The sequence below is a fragment of the Gymnodraco acuticeps genome, unplaced genomic scaffold, assembly GCF_902827175.1.
Source record: "Gymnodraco acuticeps unplaced genomic scaffold, fGymAcu1.1, whole genome shotgun sequence".
In the NCBI taxonomy this organism is placed as follows: Eukaryota; Metazoa; Chordata; class Actinopteri; order Perciformes; family Bathydraconidae; genus Gymnodraco; species Gymnodraco acuticeps.
The window spans coordinates 5,592,929-5,607,246 of record NW_022992250.1 but is presented as its reverse complement, the minus strand read 5'-3'; the positions used below and the strand labels follow the sequence as shown (position 1 = coordinate 5,607,246).

The following is a 14,318-nucleotide window of genomic DNA, read 5'->3' as shown; positions in this document are numbered from 1 at the left end:
ATTAATAATAATAATAATAATAATAATAGATTACATTTATTATAGCTTAGTTGGTTACTGAAAACTCAAGGCTGTAAGACAAATGAAGATGTTTGCCGTGATACATTTCAAGAAAAATCCCTTAAAGTGCTAATTGGTCTTTAAATGTTAATGGACTTTAAACCAAACACAATCATTTATGTTCAGAAAAACATTTCTTTGTTGAGGTCAACTCTTCTGACTCATCAGAGTTGTCTGATATTTACTCTAAAAACGCATCTTATTAATGCCTCAGTCCCTTGAGAAAATGAATATGACAGTTTTTGATGCTAATATTACCCCATATGAACATACATCCTTGTTTCCGTCACACAGGTGTTTGTATTCATTAGCGCTTGCTGTTGGAGCTTCATCAGAACTAAAAAAGGCAGTTTGTTTTGTCGAAACAAGGTTTTTGTAGCTCCCTGGCTGTGCGTTCACTGTTGTGTTAAAATGGTTTTGCGCATTTGTCAGCTCAGTATAGAACTGTAGCAGCATGTGTGTGTGTGTGTGTGTGTGTCAATGCACGCCTGTCTCTGCGTGTGTGAACACATTTTTTGTCTGTGTGATGTACTGATGAGAAACACTAAAATGACAGCCGAGAGCTGTGTAATGACAGTGTGAAAAGTGTCACTTTTCAAACAAATTTGTTTGGAGTGTGTGTCTCTGTGCTTTCTTCCATTTGTTTGTGTGTTTCATTACACACGTGTTTATGCTGTTGTATGTGTGTATCAATGTGTGTGTGCTGTCATTTATTTGTCATCTGCCAAAGTAAGACAGAGTATCTTTCATCCTTTTCCTCTCATCTCATCTCTGATAGAGGACGTAGTTGTGTTTGCACACACGTGTACAGACAGACAAACAAACACACACTCAGACGCTGGTTGTTTGTCTCAAATGAGCCCATAATTATACTGCTTGTTTACTTGTCTCCGAACAGAATGCTACAAAGTGTTAAATCCTGTTTTGTTTTAGCAGAACAAAAATAGTTTGCTTTGTCTCTCTGTAATGATGCCTCACATCACTGTCACACATTACAGCATAACAGAGTTAATGTGGGTGTGTGTGTGTGTGACATGCGTGTTATTCTAACAGAGGTTTTCTCAATGTGTGTGTGTGTGCGTTACCAGGCAGCCGAGAGGTGCTGTGCTGAGGTGAAGTGAGGAAGTTGCTGTGGCACTAATCACTGTAGATACAGAAAGCTGTGGTTACTCACCTCACCCCGAGTCTGCTAACATGTCAGAGGTGTTTCCAACTTTTCCCCACTTTGTTATTTTTCCTGACTTTGTCTGTTTAACTTCCACACAACTCTGCTGTCAAAAGGTAGAACAACGGAGCTAACTGATAACTTTTCGCAAACACATCTTCACCTTGATTCCCATCTTTTAGAGAAATGTAATGTCTTCTCTTGTATGATCGTGTTTAAGCTTTAACTTTTTATTTCACATCTTAAATTTGCTTTCCAATCTGAACACTAGTTATTTAAACAGTTTTTTTTAATCAAGCTGGACTTGAGTTAAAATGATTTCAATCACAGCATATGTTTTTGTCACTAGACAAAGTAAACACATGTGACTTACCTGCCTCTTTAACCCTTTTTAATAGCTAGCTAGTATCACACACTAACACTTGTGCTACTGTATCCTGAATTAAAACACCAATCATTTGAAAAAACTTGGGTATTTTCTATGAAATTGAACAGGTTTTGACATAAAATTATCCAACTGTTTAGATCTATCAGGTAATACTTTCCTCATTTCCAATAATAGTAAAGTTCTTCAGCAAAAAACATTTGTTCATTCATCTATTGATAAATATAACTGTATTTCTGTGTTAGTAAGTGGCCTACTGTCACTCAGCATGAAGTATCTAATGATGAAGTGTAAGCATCGAGCACTTGAGGGAAGAATCTACAAGAGTTGGTGTGTTCATTTAACGGTGGTTAACTCTCCATATTTTCAGTTTGTTCAGCTACACCAGAGCGATGATATACATCCTCTTACAATCTGTGGTATTCAGGTGTGTGTGTGTGTGTGCATCAGGAGCTCTCTATGGTCTTCTTGTGGTAGATTCCATCCACTCGCATACATATTCATAGCAGGAAATGGGAACGATGCCCAAAAATGGAAAGACGTGGCTTACATGAACAAGACGACGTCTGTCAGAGTTATGAAGCCAAGAGCCTGCATGTTGGTATGCACACGTTGATGTACAAATAGAAGCAAGTAGTATTATCTTTAACTCTAATCATCGCTGTTACAAAACTTAAATCAATTTCAATCAGAGAGGGAAGCCGGCTGCACCGGGAGGAACGTGACCTTAGATCTTCACACTTTTCTTTCTTCCCTCTGCCTTGTTCTCTCTCTGTTTTCTACCCTCAGGCTACCTTCTGGCTGTCCCCCGAGGCATCATGGTTAAATGTGTATCTGCTGGGCAAGTTGTGGCTTGTTTGTGTGTGTGTGTTGTTTTTGTGAGGGAGTGTGCCTTGGTGCTAATGAGTGTGTTAACAATTGTGGAGAAGAAGGTGTGATGAGGATGAGTGAGAGTGATAGAGAGATTGATAGATAGAAAGATAGATAGATAGATAGATAGACACATCCATCACTTAATTACATGTTGTGTTTTTGGAGAACAGATTCCTGATGCAACCATGTGTAACTGGTACAATAGACGAGGGCAATATCCCAACTGTGCAGAGGAGCCGCTCCCTTGTCAGTATTCAAGGGCAAATTTCCCTCGAGGGCCATCAGAATTCATTGTGGGACAACAGATGGGGGAGTATTACCTTCCCAAGTTTCTATGGGGGGGTCAACCTTCCTCGTTTAATAAAGAATACAAGAGAAAATCATGTTTGGCTTTCATGGGTCTCATCTTTAATTTAAGGGAGCCATGAGTCGTGTGTCTCTACAGAAGGTCCAGTTGTGACAGACACGGTTCGCCACTGGTGTAAGAAAGTATTTCAATCTGAATGATTCTGTTGTAGTCAAGCAACTTAATCAATTGAGATAATGGTTGATCTTTAATCAACCCACTTTACCTTATAACCAAATAACAGACAAAGTATAAGCAACTAGCAATTTTTCCTCAGGAGATGGTGCAGACGAAGCTATAACGAGACTGAAAATTGAACTTTCCTTTGTCGACTGGTGACTCTCAAAACATAAATAAATACTGACGGATGTAACTAATGAACTGGATCAATAAATAAGTTACTGTTTTCCTTTAAAATATCATATTGTAGTTGCATTACATGTTAAACATTAAGTATTCCATAGTAATACTGCATATATTTTCCACTCTGATATATTGATATTTGAAAACTATTGTGAACTGAATCCCTCAATAATCTCAGACAAATCACCTTCATTCCTAATCGTTGTGACCATATGTACAATTTCTCTCTAATGATCTTGCAATAACAACATTAAAATGGAAAGGCTTCTACTTTCCACCAAACATCTACATTGATGGTCTCTCCTCTCCTCCTCTCCTCTCCTCTCCTCTCCTCTCCTCTCCTCTCCTCTCCTCTCCTCTCCTCTCCTCTCCTCTCCTCTCCTCTCCTCTCCTCTCAGGTGTGTTAGGACGATGGGTTGCTCCTGAGTCTGTGCAGTAAAAGAACGACGACTGGCGAACTGACAGAAAGAAGTCACGGTGATTGAGGGGTGGCATGTTTTCAGAGCAGAAAAGAGACATCAGTCTACATTGGAGACATCAGGGCACTATGAATAGACCTCTGCAGCTGTCCTGCCATCTCACTCACACACACACACACACACACACACACACACACACACACACACACACACACACACACACACACACACACACACACACACACACACACACACACACACACACACACACACACACACACACACACACACACACACACACACACACACACACACACACACACACACACACACACACACACACACACACACACCACACACACACACACAGACAGACACACACTAACTTGTCCTGGGTGGCCACAAATGAGCGGCTGCAGCTGCCCCTTTGCGTTGCCCAGGACCTGATCTTAGCCCCCAGCCGCTCTCCAAGTTCAACAGTATGACTTACCAATCATTCCCTCCAGGCCACAGACTGATGAACACTTTATGGAAACCATTAGACCACAGTGTTTAAGCATCTGTTTGTCTGTGAGGATGTGGTATGTTTGCTCAGAAGAAAAAAGGTCAAAGGATTAAGAGTGTCAGTCTGACACCAGTTTGTTTTATGCAGCAGCGATTCTGAATCTTTTTCATCCTCTTCTTTTGTTTGTGAACTCTGTGAGCTTTGGTTTTCAACTTTGAACAGAAGGGAGAATAATCATCTGAGAGAATAAAACTGGTGGTATTTAAAAAGTTCCCACTGAGTTGCAAAAGTTTGATGTAGATTATTACTCTGTCATATTGTTATCCAAATGCTACTTAAAAACAATATAATTAGCTAAAGTTGACTTTCCGCCCTTCGTTTGGTGGAATCATCCAGGTGTACATGTAAAACTTCATTTAAGTTGAGTTTAAAGCAAAAAGTCCACAGATCGTGTCAGATCTTTCAAATGAATAGAGTTTTCTGGATAAGTTGGCCATTTCAAATGATTTTGTGATGAAGACTTAGGACTACCATCTTCATTTTCATAGTCAAAGCACTCTTGGATAAATATTGGAACACCAAAAGCAAATTAAAACTCATCTACTTCTACCAGTAATACTACTTAGTAAATACATTGTAAGACTCTCTGACCTGGGCCTTGATAAATAATAGACTTTCAGTTCGGTGAGAATGAACCAGAAAACACAAACGCCCCCTCCTGTGCTCCATTAAGAGGTTATTGTCATTCATTACAGGCTTCATAATAAGTGCAGGAGAGGCCCTCAAGATAAGACCATGTCCTGTAACCCCCGAGACCAAACCTGGCAACCCAGATCGTTATCATACCTGACCTCTCCGCCCAGATAAATATCACAGCCATTACACACAACTGCTGCTCAATTAGAGCACGGACTGCTGGCACTGCACACACAAAGTATGTCAGTGTGTTTATTTCTCTCTGTTAACACACACAAACATGCACACAATGTAGTCAACCCGCTGTTGTTGTAACGCAAGTACTCACTACATACTGCAGTAATTTACAGTGTTAGCTTAACCTCCACTAAACTAACAACTACAACCCAGTGAAATGGCTTTAGTCAGGTGTACTGTAATCATGTGTGTGTGTGTGTGTGTGTGTATGTATGTGTGTGTGTGTGTGTGTGTGTGTGTGTGTGTGTGTGTGAGTATTGGTCGGATTTACTAAGGGGGACACAGTGAATTGAACTAATTCGGCTAATTATACCATCAATTTTCGGAACAAGCCTAATAATGAACAGTTGAGATTTAGGGTCACTGTAGCAGAATGGTCTAGACCAGTGCTTCTCAAACTTTTTTCAGTAATGTACCCCCTTTGAAACATTTTCTCAGCCAAGTACCCCCTGACCGATCCCGAACATTTTTGATCAAAAAAGCCTAAAAATACAATATAGTGATGTTCCCTCAGTGTGTGATGTATTAACTCCTTCGTGGTATGCATTACAACAAAATAAGGATATTTTCATTTTATGCATGAAAAAAAATAACATAACACTTTTATAAAACAGATTTTTAATTATGTAATATGTTATTGTGAAAAACTATAAAATACAATACACACATTTGACATGTTTATATGAGGACCCCCTTGGTGGTTCTAGGAATGTTTTATATACAATTGTGTTTTCTATTTAACTTATTTTACTAAGATTATTTTTTTAATGAACCTTTTTTTTTCTTTTTAAAAAAAAATCTCACGTACCCCCTGCAGTACCCCAACGTACCCCCAGGGGTCCGCGTACCCCCATTTGAGAATCACTGGTCTAGACAATATGGTACGTGTGTGTGTTTGTGTGTGTGTGTTCTGGTGTGCGTGTGTGTTTGTGTGTGTGTGTGTTCTGGTGTGCGTGTGTGTGTTTTCATGCATAACCAGTTTAAGCTTATATTGACTTTTATATTTTTTCATTGGAAATCCAATTCACTTCCAATCTTTCAATCTACTGAGTAACTTGTATATTAAGCACTATTACAAAGTCATTGAGACTTGTTTGATAATTTTAGACAATGAGGATTCAATCAAACCCACAAATTGCCTTCTTTTTCATGCCAAGTATCATGGAAAATGTTGCATTATGTATTTTGGCTTTACATTTACTAGAACGCCACAAAAGTTAGAGGCTGAGCGCGATGGATTTCTAGCCGGCACTTTGTTCTTTTTTCTTCTCTGTTTCTACCTGTTTGAAGTATGTATGGCGCAGCATAAAAGACAATGAACATGTAATGATAAACTGAATGTCCCTCTGAAACCCAATTGTATCGCCATTCAAAATTTGACAGCCTGGACTGGAGCCAGGGTCATGTAGGAAATGTCAATTTGTGTTCACAAGGTTCTCAAATTGCACCAATTGTTATGTTACTCTGAGCTCTGAGGTATATTTAACTGTTCCGCTATAGTGTTTCATATTCAATGTTATCCTTTGGCACCCTCATGTTATTCGTCACCCATTACGCTTTTTTACCATTATGTGAAACATACATTCCCACTTCACTCTGCACACCTACTGTATAGTGTACCCTATACGCTTGAATTCATTCTTTGAACTGTTGATGCCTATTCTATATAACTCCCTGACACCCCCCCCCCCCCCCCCACACACACACCTCTTTTGACTTGTGAAAGCACCTCTCTTTTCTTAAAGATGATAAATTAAAATGAGGCCCATGGGCTTTTCTTGCAAAAGATGCATCCTGACAATCTTTACAGCTTCAAACACTGACTGTGAGATCTCATGAGGGAAAGAGTGTGTGAGTGTTTGTCTACATACATCAATGTATGCTATACAGAGGAGAGTGGTGGGGGGTACAGGAGATGCGAAAATTGATTTGGTTAAGAACTTAATTGCTTTTCACACGCCCCTGACAAAGAATAAATCGTACGCTGTTTGATATGAAAGCTGAAATGTCAACATTTGTGAATGTTTATTATTGCCTCAGATAATCAGTGATTCAATCTTTGAAGAAAAACTTCCTTTTACACTCGCCAACAGACAACTCATCCTTTCACACCAAAGCACATTGGTTATCTAATCATCTTATCAAAGTGAGCAATTTCTTAATGTGAGTGAGAGCAGGGAACTTAAATCTGCTCTATCAGTGCACTCTTTCTGTAGCTCAAATATATACACATGGTTGAATATACCTGGATTTAAAAAAGAAGAAGTTTGATGTCTTCATCTTCAATCTTAACATTTGGAAACAGCTCTTTGTCTCATTAAGTCTTTTTTTCAGTCCTTATATTCTTTATCGTAAGAAAGATCATATTATTTCGAACAAAGGCCTTTCATTTAAGAAATCTCAGATATTTTGCTATGTATAAGTACACATTTTAAACACTTATTATTTTGAAAGAGATGCAGCGATGCTATATTATTAGTTGTTCCTTGGACACATTTTGAGATGCCACTGACCTGCTGACAGATGAACTAACAGCTGTGGAAATGCCCATGATCAAGTAGTATGTGGAAATGTAAAATTGTCTTCCCTGAAAAGCCTTTTTGCTTGGTGAATAATCTTTGACTATGGTTTCATTTGCCTGTGGTAATCAAACCGTGGGGTATAACATTTACTTTAAGCCTGATATAATATTGATACGACTTAAAAACAACAACACTGTGCTGTTGTTTGGGTTACTGTCGGGGAGACGAGTGTTTGACCCCCGACAGAAGAACAGAGTCACAACAGGAAGCTCCGAAAAGCTTCATTACTGGGTCCAGTTACAATTAGTACGTACGTGTGTGTACGTGTGTGTGTACGTGTGTGTGTACACACACACACACACACACACACACACACACACACACACACACACACACACACACACACACACACACACACACACACACACACACACACACACACACACACACACACACACACACACACACACACACACACACACACACACACACACACACACACACACACACACACACACACACACACACACACACACACACACACACACACACACACACACACACACACACACACACACACACACACACAGCTGGGTCATGTCTCTGATAGCGGAAGATTAGCTGACCAGGTGTATGTTATCATATGTGATTTTGTCCAGTGTCTCTCTCACATTAAAATAAAATAATGTTTTCATCACAACAGTTGCTGTGACCACCGTTTACTCAGTATCATCATCATCACCACACACACAGATAGCCTTGACTTATCATCACTCCCCTCTTTCCCTACACCCCCCCAAAGATGACCTCTGAAGTCTGCAGAGTGTGTGTGTTTCTGTGTGTTTGTGTGCACCACATGTGTCTCCTGCTACTGACAAACTAGAGACAAGTGATGACTGAGATTATGCAGGGCTGTGGCTGCTGGACAGAAGCCCCCCACCAGACTCTAGTCCAATAATTCTTATTTATTGTCACATGTGTCAAACTCCAACCATCTGCCAGCACAGAAGGCTGTAACATTCTATAAAACATTTTTACAAATACTTTTAAACCCCCAAGAAGCCATATATTTTTCCCCTGCTGCTCTCTCGCTCTCTGCCAACCTGTTTGACTCCCCTCCATCGTTCTCCCTGCATGCTTTATGTGTTCCTCACCCCCCTGGCTTTACTCTGTCCCCCTCCGTCTCACTGTTGATTGAAGGAGAGCTGACAGAGCTAACCAGAGTTTTACTGCCTCTTTCCTTCTCGCCCACCTTCGTACTTCCCCTTCGTCCCCTCCAAAGTCTTCCAGAGAAAACAGAACCTGATGGAGTTTACGACCTGATTACTGCCTGACACACTGCTGGCTTCTCCCCCACAGCGCCACAAACACACACACTTACACAGCGGCTCAGCAGTGGGCGCTGGTATGGGGGAGAGACTCACAGGTTTACTTGTCAGCTCACATTAGTAACACACAAACCGAATGCTCACACCGCGGAGAGAAAGCTTACTTTTCAGCAGCGGCGAGGCTATTTGTGGCCGAGGAGTGGCCTGTATATAAATGTTAGTCCATTAACCAGACATATCTTTCTGTAAAATAAACTTAGACATGACTGTGTCTGTTAATCCACAAAAACAACAACAGCAGCTATTGAAATTATACTGGGACCAGCTAGTTGCAAAAAATAGTGTATGCATGAGGTGATAAACCATTAAAGCCACTTTCCTGCGTTCCTGGCAGGCTGAACAGCATTACACAAGTTCTCAACATACCATCGGAGACTGCACACCTGCCTCTGTGAGCAGCTAACTGTCGCCCTGGGAAACAAGCCCCTCCCACAGGGGGAATAAGTCGTTTCCATTTAGGAGCCAAGAGACAAAAATAACATCAAGACATATTTTTAACATTTGAGTTTGCATATGGCTGTCTTCTGCTACTTTGTTAATACATCTTTCTATGTATGTATGTGTCTCATGATTTTTTCTTCCATATAAAGATTAATTAATTGTTCATATTGAATTTCACTCTTTAAAAAAAATCAACCAACAATGTAACTACTAGTCTAACCAGACTTGAGAGGGGATGCTCAACAGGGTCTCATGGATCTTCTGCTTTTACCTCCATAATTAAACGTTTGCTTTTAAACTTTTTACGTGATAGAAATACTATTTATTGGTTTCGGGGTACGTTCAGTAGATCTACTTCACATTTACATAATACAATAAACAAAAAGAGAGAATAGTACTCTAGGCTAATTAGCATTGAAAGAAAACATCCAATATGCCTTTTATATCATGTTAAGGGACTCTGTAACATGTCGTGCAAAATGGTGGAGGTAGAAGTGTTTTGTTTGATGTCAATTGCTTTGAACTAACATATTTATTGAATACATTTGATGAACAGCAAAGAAAAACAGAAAAATACAATTTATGACGGGAGGCGTATGGCGCAGTGGATAGAGCCTTGGTTTTGGGATAAGGGGGTCACAGGTTCAAATCCCACTGCAGTCAGCATGTCGTTGTGTCCCTGGGCAAGGCACTTCCCCCCAAATTGCTCCTGTGGTGATTGTCCACAGTATTGAGTATGTAAGTCGCATTGGATAAAAGCGTCTAACAAGTAACATGTAATGTAAAAATGACCCAACAAATTATTGATACATTTCTTCATTTTGTATTCTGCATCACACAACGCAAAAATTACAAGTATATGGGGGTGGATCCAGGTTAACAATGTGTATTTCAACTGTGTAACTGCGGGGAATAATCCTTGAAGGGAAGCAGCTGTGTGGAGTCAGTTTGGGCGTAAAAGTAGTCATTAACTGTTGCAGAAGTCATACAAGAAACAAACAGAAATTTTGCGGATGGATAAATGAATGACGGGCAGAATTTGTGAATGTAAAAACATTTCTTTCTTGTGAATTAAAATATATTTGAATATATTCAGTTCTCTAAAAGCAAGAAAGGATACATCTTCAGTCACAATTGGCACAAATTATATTACTTTATATAAAAAAGTTTGGGAATCGCTACCTCACTCACAATGTAATCAAGGTGTAAAACATGTTATTTTCTGGCTTGAATCTTGCCTTTGGAGGTGTTTAAAAAACCCATCAACAGATTCTAGTGGCCGTCCCAAAAGGGAATAAATGATGTTGGAACTCTTTCCGTTGCCAGGCAGCATTGTTTTCGTGGATATTATTTGACTCAATGATGTCACTTAAATCGTTGGAAATTCCCAGCTGGCCCAGAATCACAACCTCCTGGAATAATCCGGGAGGAAACACAGCAGCCTGAAACCTTTTTTTCCCACATACAACAGCCAACAGTTCAGAGATATCAGTAACACAAAATGAGAAAAAAATACACTTCAACAGTGTTGGAGGGAAGTGATCGACATGTAAGTACATTAAACATATTTTACAGTGAGGTATTTTGTTGTTTTGGTTTATGTATCACCTGAAAACAAGTGAGCACCTTTTGACATGGTATATGGCTTTTGATATATACCTTTCTTGTAATTTCGTATCAAGTATACATTAAGAATAAAATATCCTTTTCTACAAAGAAATTTGAACTAATTCTGAGAAATATACAGTTCTACGTATATTTTTAAACTGCAAAAGTTAAAACATGTAAGATGCTGCATTTTGATCACAAGTGTAAGTGATAAATACATATTATAAGTGCATTAATACTCCATATGCCACAGAGTTGACATATCAGATAATAAAACTAAACTTTCCAAATAACAATCTTGAATATCCACTTTGATAATCAACATGGAGAAATTCATAAACTTTCCAGCAGCAGTTCAGCTCAACGGCCGAGGTTTGCTGATGTCATCAGGTTTTCAGCAGAGATGATTGGCCAGCTGTCAGCAGCAGTCTGTCCGGCTCCTCTCTCTGCACCGAGCTCCCATGAGCACCTTTTGCTGTCATCAGCAGGTGTTTAATGGCACCTGTGGCCTGTTGATGATCTAGACATCAGAAGCAGACATATGCCATAAACAAAACATATTCACAAGCAGCGTTCATCACTTTCATCACCCTTCTTCTCTTTTATAATACACAACACACATGTTTCATAAAAAAATCGCAGACTGCTTCAACTAGAGACCATCTTGCAATATGATGACAGAGCAGAGAGCTAGTGGCTAGCAACCTTTGAGCACACCCACCTGTCACTCTGAGCAGCCGTTGTAAGCATTGTAAGATAATTGGAAAATGCTTTAAGATCAACATATAAATAAAAATACATTCTAATAAACTATAAATGGATTCAGAGGAAACATTGAAGTGTTAAAGACAGAAACAAAGGAATTCACATACACGTTATGTGCAGATATGGACAAACACACACGTAAACACACACACCTTGTCGGTGGTGGATTAGTGTGCATCATGATGCTGAGCCACAGTGGGTCTCTGTGCCTGACAGTAATGTAATAAAACTACCGGCTCACTCCCACACAGACCTGCCTGTGCAGCAAAGCACTCTGGGTATAGTCACCACAGCGTCCCTCGAGACGCAACGTGAAACCGCTGAAAACGGTCTTCTCTGCCTGCCTACACACAACAACACACACACACACACACACACACACACACACACACACACACACACACACACACACACACACACACACACACACACACACACACACACACACACACACACACACACACACACACACACACACACACACACACACACACCGTATACATCACTTCAGGGGACATTACATACATGCATTTCCTGGAGACTTATCCTAACCTTAACCATAACCAACACATGCCTAACCCTAACCCTTACCCTTAACCCTAATCCTAACCTAACCAAGTCCTCACCCTAAATGAATGATTCCCCTCATGGGGACCTCCAATTTGTCCCCATAAGGGAGGCGAGTCCCCACACGTGACTGTGTATAGTAATGCTAGGCCACACACACACACACACACACACACACACACACACACACACACACACACACACACACACACACACACACACACACACACACACACACACACACACACACACACACACACACACACACACACACACACACATACACACACACATACACACACACACACACACACACACACACACACACACACACACAGAGAGAAAAGAGAGAGGAGGCCTTTGTGAATAAACAGATGAGAGTCCATTAGTTGTAATGTTATTATCCAGCTGTCTGAACTCTAACCTCGCTGAGGGTGTGTGTTTATGTAGGCAACACAGACAGTGACTGATAGGTAGTTGATAAGCCTATTTTGGTAGCCAAGAACTTTTTCGAAGGGAATCTTTTCCAAAAGTAACTCATAAGCCCTTTAACCTTTAACCATCTCACTCTCACCATGCAGTAGCCATCTTACTCCACCTGTTTCATAGCTATGTTTTCCCTATTACAGTGCTATGACATGTGCAAATTAACAAGCGATCAGTTATGTTTTCAATACATTGTTGCACATTTTTAAGCTCATTTCTGAAATGTAACCCAAATGAAATGTAAATCACAGTTTTTTTTAATGAACTACAATCTATAATAAAAGAATCAATGAGAGAGACATTACAAGATCATATTTTAAATCTTTTATTCTGATACAAAATTAAACTTCTCTACCTGAGGTGGAATTGATTTCTCTCCTTTTTGATCATATTTTCTTTTCAGTCCAGCTCAGTATGTGGGCAGAAGTGAATGTAGACCCCACTGGAGAGCAGTGTTGTGCTAGTTACTGAAAACCAGTAACTAGTTACCATTACTAGTTACTTCATTTCAAAAGTAACTCAGTTACTTTACTGATTACTTACACCAGAAAGTAATGCGTTACTGTGACAAGTAACGTTTTAGTTACTTAAAAAAAGGGCTCCCATTAATGCCCTTATAGCCTTCATTTCAGTACTGTTATTTCATTGGAGAATAATACAATCTGTTGATCAACTTGACATGCATTATATGCAATCTGGATTGCATCGATATTAGCTGGCTTTCCATTTTAGTATATTCTTTCTCCAGGTAGTTGGAACAAGTTTTCCGTCCGATATGACGTGTGCCGCCCGGACTTGGTATCATGCTAACTAGCTCCCTGAAAGCGGGTGACTCCACTGTAGCAATAGCCTGCATGTGTTCTACAACATACCGTGCAATGGCTTTATCGACTTTTTCCTGGCCAGCAGTCCCTTGGTTAAAATCCAGCCGCTGTTGCTTACGTAGGTGGAGGTGGAGTGGCGTTGGATGAGTCTGGGTCTGTGTCGGTCTTATATACTAGCTTCGTCCCAGCATGTTGTTTTTGCAGATGTTTTAAGAGATTTGAATTACTGGTTTGGGCAGTAGATAGGCTCTTTGACCCGCCAGGACACAACTTACATTTAACAGAAACGTTCTTTTCTTTGTGCTCGACAAAAGTGAAATAGTGAGAATATCTCCAGCTGGAGAAACTAGACTTGAGCTCCGCCGCCGCCATGATAGTCTTGTTAAACAACACAAACACGCCCACAGTGCGTCTCCGCATGTGACACAGGAAGTATCTAAGTACATTTACTCAAGTAGCCTACTGTACTTAAGTACAGTTCTCATCTCTGTTCGCCTGGCTGTTGACTATATAAAAAACTAACGCAGTAACTTTGTAACGCGTTAGTCCCAACACTGCTGGAGAGTGAGGGGCAGCCTGCTGTGTTCTGTTGGTTTTAGCTGTCTGTCTTTTCTCTGTTTCTTTTTTATTTCTTTTTGAGTTTATTAATAGTTGATTTAACTTCTATT

The 14,318-nt window shown here is 40.0% G+C and overlaps 1 long non-coding RNA gene across 1 annotated transcript; it reads right to left on the bottom strand.

Moving 5' to 3' along the window:
* Nucleotides 1–10,207: 10,207 nt before the first annotated feature.
* On the bottom strand, nt 10,208–13,947 carry LOC117540226. Its single transcript, XR_004568130.1, has 2 exons — nt 13,699–13,947; nt 10,208–11,528 (listed from the first exon to the last, which is right to left on the bottom strand). It is a non-coding gene; the product is annotated as an uncharacterized LOC117540226 (long non-coding RNA).
* Between the last annotated feature and the right edge of the window lie 371 nt (nt 13,948–14,318).